This window comes from Acanthopagrus latus, chromosome 13 (assembly GCF_904848185.1).
Source record: "Acanthopagrus latus isolate v.2019 chromosome 13, fAcaLat1.1, whole genome shotgun sequence".
In the NCBI taxonomy this organism is placed as follows: Eukaryota; Metazoa; Chordata; class Actinopteri; order Spariformes; family Sparidae; genus Acanthopagrus; species Acanthopagrus latus.
The window spans coordinates 3494011-3503505 of NC_051051.1; the positions used below are offsets into that span (position 1 = coordinate 3494011).

At 47.8% G+C, this 9495-nt stretch overlaps 1 long non-coding RNA gene across 1 annotated transcript; it reads right to left on the reverse strand.

The window, feature by feature from the left end:
* Positions 1 to 377: 377 nt before the first annotated feature.
* On the reverse strand, positions 378 to 8881 carry LOC119030893. The gene is made up of 5 exons (XR_005078448.1): positions 8784 to 8881; positions 6597 to 6767; positions 5567 to 5626; positions 4136 to 4249; positions 378 to 2111 (listed from the first exon to the last, which is right to left on the reverse strand). It is a non-coding gene; the product is annotated as an uncharacterized LOC119030893 (long non-coding RNA).
* Positions 8882 to 9495: the final 614 nt, after the last annotated feature.

Sequence of the window (9495 nt, forward strand, 5' to 3'; positions counted from 1 at the left end):
TGCAGGTGGAGCAATGCAGGATGATAAGAGACACAGAAGGACAGAGAGGGGGAGGCAGGGAGATGTTGTGAGGGAGGGAGGGAAGGAGGGAGAAGCGGAGGAAAAGAGGAAGCGAGGGAGAGAGGTGAGGAGGCATGATGCAGGAGGAGAGGAGAGACTGTGAATACAGATGAGGAAAAAGCGGGGGAAGCAGGGAGTTTTTGCAGGTGAATTTCTGACACCAGGGGGTTCCTCCAGTCCAATCATATCTCGATCTCTCCTGCCCCCATCTCATTCTCTCTCTCCCTCTCTCTTTCTGTCTCACTCTCTCCGTCTCCCCCCACTGGGACACCGGGAGGTGGGAGGAGATGACTTTTAGAGATGACTGGAGTGGAGGAGGAGGAGGAGGAGGAGGAGGAAGAGGAGGAGGAGGAGGAGGAGGACAGATGGGGGAATACAGTCAACAGAGAAAGGTGGAGACAAGAGCGGGGACATGGTGGATGAGGATGGAGCAGAATGAAAATTGTAGGGGGGTTGAAAAACGGGTAACAAAATAAAAGAGAATGAAAATGGCAGGGAGATGAAAGAGAGATGACTGGAATGGGATCCACATCTCAAGTAGTGAGAGACACAGAAATGAAAGAAGGCGTGTGTGTGTGTGTGTGTGTGTGTGTGTGTGTGTGTGTGTGTGTGTGTAGGAGAGAGGCAGACAAAAAGGCACAGAGAAAGAGAGTCTGAGGCCAAATACTTGTGTGACGCATGTTAGCTGGCACTAGATGTTTAGAGTATGTCCATTTCGATTTTAATGTATAATTTACAAAAAGCAGAGATCGCGGGAGTGACAAAGGAGGAAAGCGTGAAAAGACAATATGAGATGCAGCACGTCGAGCGATGTGTCAATGCGGAAAGCCGAGCAGAATATAGAGAATATTTGAATCCAGGGCAGAATGTAACAGTGGAAGCTACTGACTGCATTTCACGACCTCGTTCAATGAAAGCTTTATCAAAGACGTTGGACCCAAACTAAATTTTATTACTTTTGACGATGTTGTGCACTTGATAAACAGATTCTCCCCTTATTTCTCCTTCAGCAGCTTCGGTGTTGTTACAATCATCATTTTCCACACTGTCTGACTGGTTCCATTGTCTGTACGAGCTTGCTTACTCTTCCTGAAGCCGAGTACAAATTGCAACCCCCTGAATGTTTTTAATGACTGCACTTCTCCCTAAAATTCGGCCTGACATCTTTGGTATCTCTTAAAACTTTAGTCTGAGATCTTCACTGTGAAGTTCTGTGCGTTTGAGCATTGCTTGGCTGCAGGCAGGAACACTGTGTTCAAGAGTGGACTCCAGTATAATGGTACCTCTATCTGGAACCAGCTGAACAGGCACATATGGGGACTAATGAAAAGTTACACAGAGCTTGTAGGAAGAACTGAAGTATCTCTTTTCCCTACAACCATTATTATGAGTACTTAACAATGATAACATTTGCTAGCTAGCGTCAGGAGCGTTAGCTAGTACAACAAACTGGCGACCACTTCAGGGGGGCAGATGATTCGAACAACAGTGGTGTTGAAACGTGAATGCAAAGGAAGCGGGAAAAGTTGAAGCCACACATAGAGACTGAATGTTGTCAGTTATGCCTTTAACATAATCGCTCTTCCCTGGAAATGTTGACTGGAGCAGGTGGAAAGTTTGAACTGACTGTTTTTTCTCCCTAGAAAAGCAGAGTTGCCACCACAGACTGTATAAGTAATGGACAAAGCTTCCAGATTTTGAAAAAACTGAATTCTTAAACCTGCATTCTCTCTCGCAGCCTGCAGGGGGCGACTCCACTGGTCTCAACAGGAAGTCCAATTAAGACTAAGTTTACGAGAAAGAAGGACCCTTGCTCTCACTTGATTTACATTTCATGATGGGTTTAAGATCTCAATTGCTTGTTTCTAAAAACAGTACGATGTTCATTTAGTAAATTAAAGTCCCATTTAGAGTAATAAAGGTGATAAAGCTTTAGGGCGTGGCCTCCTTGTGATTCACAGGCCGCTACTACAGCGTGTAACAGGGCTCTCATTCGGATCCAATCAGGACATCCTCCCAGGCTCCACCCTCTTGTCCAAATATGGTCACTTCTGGCTCCAAAAGAAGAGGAGGAAAAATAAAAAGCTGGTGATGACTGTGATGCCCAGTGGTATTCCACAAACAGATGGGTGACGTCATTTGGTTGATATTGAAATGCAGTATGAGTTTGTAACCACCTGCCCGCTCGCAGGAGGTCAGTGAGTTTACAGCTGGTTCTGACACAAACTCCTGCTTCGCGAAGATATACATATGTGGACATACAGCATACGTGATATTAGGTCATGCGGTGGGCTTTGACTCATAAACACAAACACATATGCTGCTTCAAATTTTGCTGTGTGATCTGCACTGATAATTCAAATTATCCCCACATCGAACTCACGCAAACAGATGCACACACTCAGTCACTCAGTCACCCTCACACTGATGACACCCCCCTCCAACACATGCGCATGCACAAACGGCTGCCCACGCTTACACACACACACACACACACACACACACACACACACACACACACACTCATACAGCTGGCATTGCGCGTTAATTACATTCAGCATATGACTTTGGCATAATGTTGTGAAGTTTGGTGTGAGTCACTGTTGGAGTTACAGCAGACGTGAAGAGATGGCATATGACTTTGCAAAAGGACAGCCCGTCTCGGCATCCTTAGCCACAGATGCTCCTGTGAACGTAATGAAATCATAGTAATAACCTCATCATGCCATCTCAGGTAAGGCAATTTTCCTGGCGCCATCTAACTGGCTCCGGTGGCTGATGAACGCATGTCACCGAGGAGGAACGCGCGCCATTACATGCTTCCTCCTCCGCCTCTGTCACGCAACCTCAAAAAAACGACACACACATATTCAAAGTTTCTGAGGAGAGACGGGTTCACAATAACTGTTTCTTCTTAGGATTGTGTGTGTGTGTGTGTGTGTGTGTGGGTGGATGTGGAGTTGCGATCTCACAAATCTTGTAGGCAAGAGGAGCACAGAGACAGTGGAGGGAACGACGTGGGGGCGAGAGGGGTTTCACCAATACACACCCACTCTCTCTAAACCTCCGTCTCACTCTGACACACACACACACACACACACACACACACACACACACACACCCACCATCACCACACACACACACACACACACACACACACACACACCTCCTCCTCGGCTCTTTGACAGAATCCTCATTACGGGCACGTTTTGGCAGCACAGAATCTTCCTCCTCCTCCTCTTCCTCCATGTCTCCATCCCTCCGCTCCTCTCTCTCTCTCTCTCTCTCTCTCTCTCTCTCTCTCTCTCTCTCTCTCTCTCTCTCTCGCCCTAGCTCATTGCGTTTCGAGCCAGCTTGGCAATCAAAGGGAGAGAAAACACAAATGAGAGCGGAGGGGTGGGGGAGGCAGGGAGGGAGGGAGAGGGAGAGAGAGGGAGAGAGAGGGAGAGAGGAGGCTCACTGGGATTTCAGTATGAGTCAGAATGGGAGAAGGGGAGGTGGGAAGGCAAGGTAGGCGGTTGTGAGGAGAGAGAAGAGTGTATGGGAGGGAAGAGTTTTTTTTCTTTCTTTCTTTCTCTCTTATCTGACTGCATTCTCTGTTTGGAATACAGATGAGGAGATAAAAAAGAAAGCCAGCAACTGGGCTTGACAAGACGGATAAGAGATTCTGAACAGGAAATAATCTGCATCCTGATTCACAATCAAGCGTTGAGGCTGAAGTTGAGTGTTGACGGCCTCGGGCTGATCACTCAGAGTCAAAGCAAAGGAGCAAAAGGTTCACAGACTGGGTACATGATCCAGAACTAAAGGAAGAATCGATGTAAAGATAAAATAACGAACCTGACACCGCAGCAGTGTGTGTGTGTTTGGTGTCGTCGTGGTTCCAGTAATGACAGAAAGCTTTAAATGTAGGAAGGAGTAAATCAAGGAACTAGTTCATTCACACTATTCCAATCCTTCATCCAGCACACACACACACACACACACACACACACACTTAGATATTCATGTGGGATGTATTATGACGAAATCAGATTGTGTACGCTTGTGCACACCACGCTCACACAATGCTTACCCTCTTCCACACGTCAGCACATTCGCTGTTCGGTTGCAGCGAGTGGAGATTCTACATTTTCGGAGAGATTCACACTCCTCCTCCCCCTGCAGTCGTTTCTGAGGTGAATCCAGTCTAAGAAAAGGAAGAAAAATACCAAAGTGTAAGAACGTCTAATGTTGCACCTGCCTCTTCTGTGGGTGTATTGTTGTCCTGATTTCTTATCGGGGCTGCAGGGATGTTTCTTTTTTCTGTTTTGGTGATAAGCGTGCGCCCCAGTGGGCTGCCTCTGAATGTAGACTTGAAAGTGAGCAATGATCTATACGTGCGTTCATATCGCGTCATCCTTCAAACATCAATGCGAGTTAAGACGCACCTCAGCAAACTGGGCCTGTGCACACTGTATTTATGATAACTGAACTGAACCAGCGTCACTGACACTGATCCCTGATGGGAGTTAAACAGGGAACTCTAGCTACATGGCGTGCACCTTAAAGGATGAGGTCACCCAAAAATTATACCTCAGTCATGCCAAAGAAATTTCGTCATCCATAGAAAGATGTTTTGGATCTACACAGCAACACGTCACTGGATCTTCTCAACAACTGACCTAGATGGAGACTTGTTTAAAACGCTCTTTTCCAAGCACAATCCAAGTCTCCAGAAGCCCCGAGATCCTAAATTGACTTGAAAAGACTTAATTTACATCCTTTTAGAGCTAAAAGTGTCCAGTCTGAAGTGGGTATAAGAGCTCGACTGCATGTCGCGGGTGTCAATAACATCTTTTCAAATCACTTTGTGATTTCTGGGCACCTGGAGAGTATCGAGTCCCCGTCTACTTCAGCTGTTTAGCAGAATGCTGCAGCGCTGTTCTGCTGTGAAGATCCAGAAACGTTCTGCGGACTACGAAACTTCACCCGACTCTCCATCAGCAGGAGGGTGAGCAGATACTGACTGAACCTTTACTTTTGGGTGAACTTATCCTTTAAGCCCCATGTCTTGTTGTTTAATATAATAATAGATCTTTTCATCCAGGCAGAGAGCTGAGGGAGCTTTGTTCTTGAATCACAGCTGTACCTGAGTCATTTACATTTAACTGACGTCTCACCCTGTCAGCTCATTTAGATTTTCATTTGACTGTAACGTTTCAGCTGTGTGATTCAGAAAATGTTCCGATTCGGCAGGCAAATCAACACTCCTGTCTGCAGCAAAATGTTCCTAAAACTCAGCTTTTGATCACATACCATGTACTTCTTCAGTGACTGAGCCAAGTGATGGTATTTGTCTGTTCAAGGATGATCTCTGGCCTCTGCAGGCATCCATTGATCCAACCGTCTTACATTTACAGAGGAAATGCTGGGGGATGTGTTTGAAAACTCCAAGATAAATCTCCTGTTTTGAATATTTAAGTGCACATATGTGTTCTCAAGGTTAAAAAAATCAGCCTCTCACCTCTTCGGTTTTGGAGTTCTGGCAGCCTCTAGGTGAAGGTTGAGGCCCAATCAGAGCGACCTTGAGAAACAGAGAGAAGTAGCAGTGAAGGTGAAGAAGGAGGGGGAGCTCTACACAGCTCATCACCACTACAGGCTGTGTCCTTTCTACCTCATTTAAATTCACAACGTGGGATTATGAATTTTTGGGTGTAACTCCCCGTGTCGCTGAATGTTGCTCGGACACATGCACCCTCAAATTGTGTTTGTGCATTTTCCAAGTGATGAAGGAGGGATATTCATTTTTAAAAAAAAGTTTTAAATGGCACCAGGAGAGTGAGAGGAGGTCTTTCTCTTACGTCTGCCCACCTTCACCTGTGGCATCTGGCTGCAAACTGAATGACAGTCATGAGAAACTTTTCTTTTGAAATCCGCAGTGATTAAGAGGAGAATCATCTCCAGTTCTTTCAGTAATGCCTGAACAAGAGAGGCGTGCGGGGGTGGAGGTGTAGGTGGAGGCGGTGGCCTACTGCCCCCCCCCGCAGGAGCCATCCAAGTCTCATCTCAACTTCCACTCGGTGCTTCTCAACTCCACCGGCATCTTTTCTTCCTCCTCGTGTGTCCGAGGTGCGTCTAATCTACAAGAGTCTCTCACCGCACGCGCCTGCCTACGCGTGTCTGACACACTTCTTTACGCACGAGGGTCTCCCCCAAAAAACCTCCCTGAATGTGTTGTGAGTTCAAACTCGCGTCTGGGTGGATTTTACGCACGACTCCTGTCACGTCTCCTCTTCGACGCTCCGAGTGATAACGTGAAATCTGGGCTGGATATTTGGATGCATTTTTTTATTTACTCATACATCAATATTTAAAAAAAGAAAGAAGGAAAGAAAGAAAGAAAATCTGTGCACTGCAGCAAATATTTCCAGTCAGTCTAAGCAGGCAGCTGCAGTGATTCATCGCCTGATCTCAACATCACGATTTGATCTTCACCTTGTAAACAAAAAACAAAAAAAACAAAACGTTGTTAAACATATGCTGATGACACTCACAGGTAAAAGTGCATCGAAGGAGAATCGAGGTGTGAGATGATTTCACTGGACTTTCATGATAATCTGATCGGTTCTCAGCATTGCAAAGACAATAAACTGTTGATGCCTCGGATGATTCTGTCACCGCAGCAACAGATCAAATCCTCTGACAGGAGAAAATTACAGCATGTTCTGCGAAAAGAAAAAAAAAAAAAAAAAGAAATCAGACAATGAGAAGCTGAAAACACACACACACACACACACCCCCTGCGAAATTTACCAGCAGATAATTATGTAATAAACAGGCTGGTATAGGAAGACCAGGAGACGGAGACGCGCCGCAGCTCACTAATGAGCACCACCGAGACTCCGAATGTCTTTATTTTACAGGAATTGTCTCGCTCGATGCTTTTAATATTTCACGTCTCCGCTGTAACGGAGCTCACACACAACAAACATGCTATTTTCATCCTCCCGTTTCAAGAGTGATTCAGGCTATACTTTTCCTCCCCCTTTATAAATAGCTGCACTCCGCTCAATGACGTGGGATACGCACGTACATGTGTAGGTGAATCTTTGAATGAGCTTCTCCTTCACCACCACCACCACCGCCGCCGCCCCCCACCCTCTTCCTCCCCTCCCTCGCCCTCCTCCCTCCTCCGTTCCCTCTACTAGTTACTACGGGATCTCTATAAAAAGCCTACGGTTGATGGGAGAGCCCGGTCTGTATGGGAAGCGACTTTGGGAGAAGAGGGACGACGGCGCGCCGTGAAGGCAGCGTGGCACAGATTTTCGCGCTCACAGTCTGATGTTGGCGAAGACAGCGAGGTTAGAGATAGGACAGACATATTTCTACAGCGAGGAGCCGCAGCCACACACGGAACTTTGACTGAGGTAAGTTATATTTATATTTTTTGTTTCGACTGACTAGATCTTGTGTCACTTCATCTAAATCTCGAGAGGAAAAATCACTTGTAATACGGGTCCACAGGGCCCCTCTTCCCTAAGAAGCGTCATATAGAGTGACAGAGTGCTTTGACTGACACGGTGCTCATCTGGACTCGGTTGGAAGTTGCTGCAGTGTGACTCATTTTCTCTCCCATGTGGGCAGCAGCCACCTGAAGACAAAAAAACTCGGATGTGTCGGAAATTTAAAAAACAAAAACGTCTTAAAACGCGTCTCTGCTGTCAGAATCTGGCACTTTGTTCCAGTTACGCGCGGTGCAGATGTGTGTAACCCCCACACACACGCACACTCACAGCGAGTGACCGTGTGTGTTGTGTGATCCTGTTCACCTGTCGGTTCGGTGCTGAACAGGTGGGCGCTGTTTTGGAGCCTCTGGTGCAAACTGACACGTGCGCAGACACACACACACACACACACTCGTCTCTGGTGCTGCGACGTGTGTGTACGCGCGGGTTTCTGTGGGAGTGTGTGCGTGTCATGGGGGGGAGTGTGTGTGTGTGTTTGTGTGTGTGTGGAGGTGGGTGAGTGCTCCTTGCCAACCCCGCTTCGTTCTCGGGAGCGCGTGGCACCGGAGGTTTCCGGTGATAGTGATGTCATTACTGCCATCACTTTCTTCCGGTGTGGCGGTCCACTCCTCTCCTCCGCCCCCACCTCACACCCCCCTCCTCTCTCTCTCTCTCTCTCTCTCTCTCTCTCTCTCTACCCCCCCTCGTGCACTTCCGGTCGGCGTTTTCCTTTAAACTTTTTCTTTTTTTTTTTTTCCAACTTCTGTGACGTCGTCAGCCGGTGAAGTCAGCCCTGCGTCATTCTTGCGCACTTTGCAGATGATACGCAGTCACCTACTATAACCCTTTTAAGGCATTGCGCGCACGCACGCAGGCAGTCACGCATGCACGCACGCGCACACTGACGCGCACACCGCAGTGTGATCCTCCGGCGTGCGGGGGTGTGAATGCGCAGTGTGAGAGGCTCGTGCACGGACAGCACGAGGGAGGAGTGGGTGGAGCGAGTCAATGAAAGCACCTTGTTCATTCACAACTCGTTGTTGGACTGACTTTGATCTTAATCAGGCGTTAGTAATTAATACACGTGTTATATAAGAATCTATTATTTAGTAACATTTTGGATGAATATATGTAAATGAAACAATAGTCCATCATGACTCTGACTGTTAGTTCTGTGTCTCAGTACAGCGCACGTCTCTAACAGCCAAATGCTTACGTCTCCTTCTCGTGACGTACTGTGTCTGTGACGTACACGCAGAGAAGATCACTCCCTCAGTCACGGCTGACTCCTCTATCATCTCCCTCCGTCGGCTCAGTCGGCACGGAGCGGTTTCTCCCCGGTGCCATGGAAACCGAGCCAGACCAAGCCGCTGCCCACGCGCTCTGATAAGCCAGGCGGCAGAATGCGAAGAGAGCCCATTGGTTCGATCGCCAAGTGACGTCACACGCCCGTACCCCTCGGGCACGTGACTCGCCGAGCTCGGAGACGCGTGACGGCAGCCTCCGCGTCACCTGACCGACGTGTAGTCGGTAATGAGAGCAGAGAGCGCAGCGCCCGGGGCTCGCTGCGGAATGTAGGCCACGACGTGTAATCTAGTGTTTACACTTCGTAGATTTAACACGTCTCGTTGGGTTAAAAACTCACTCGAGTGTTTGAAAAATCACAGCAAACTGAAATATGTGATTTATCACGTGTGAGTGTAAACAGACACCAGCTGCCGCTCCGCTGTTCAGCACCGCGGACAGCTCCGAGCACCGGGACGCGGGTCGCTGTCCGGCAGCGGCGGTGCTGAAGCAGGTGGAGGGACCTGTTGCAGAGACTCCTCCTGAAGAGAAGACACAGTACTGATACCTGAGGTAGAATTAAATTAACATCGTGAGTGGAACTGATGGAAGTTGGTACAGACTTAACAAACATTCGCCCTCTTGAGAAAACTTTAACATGACA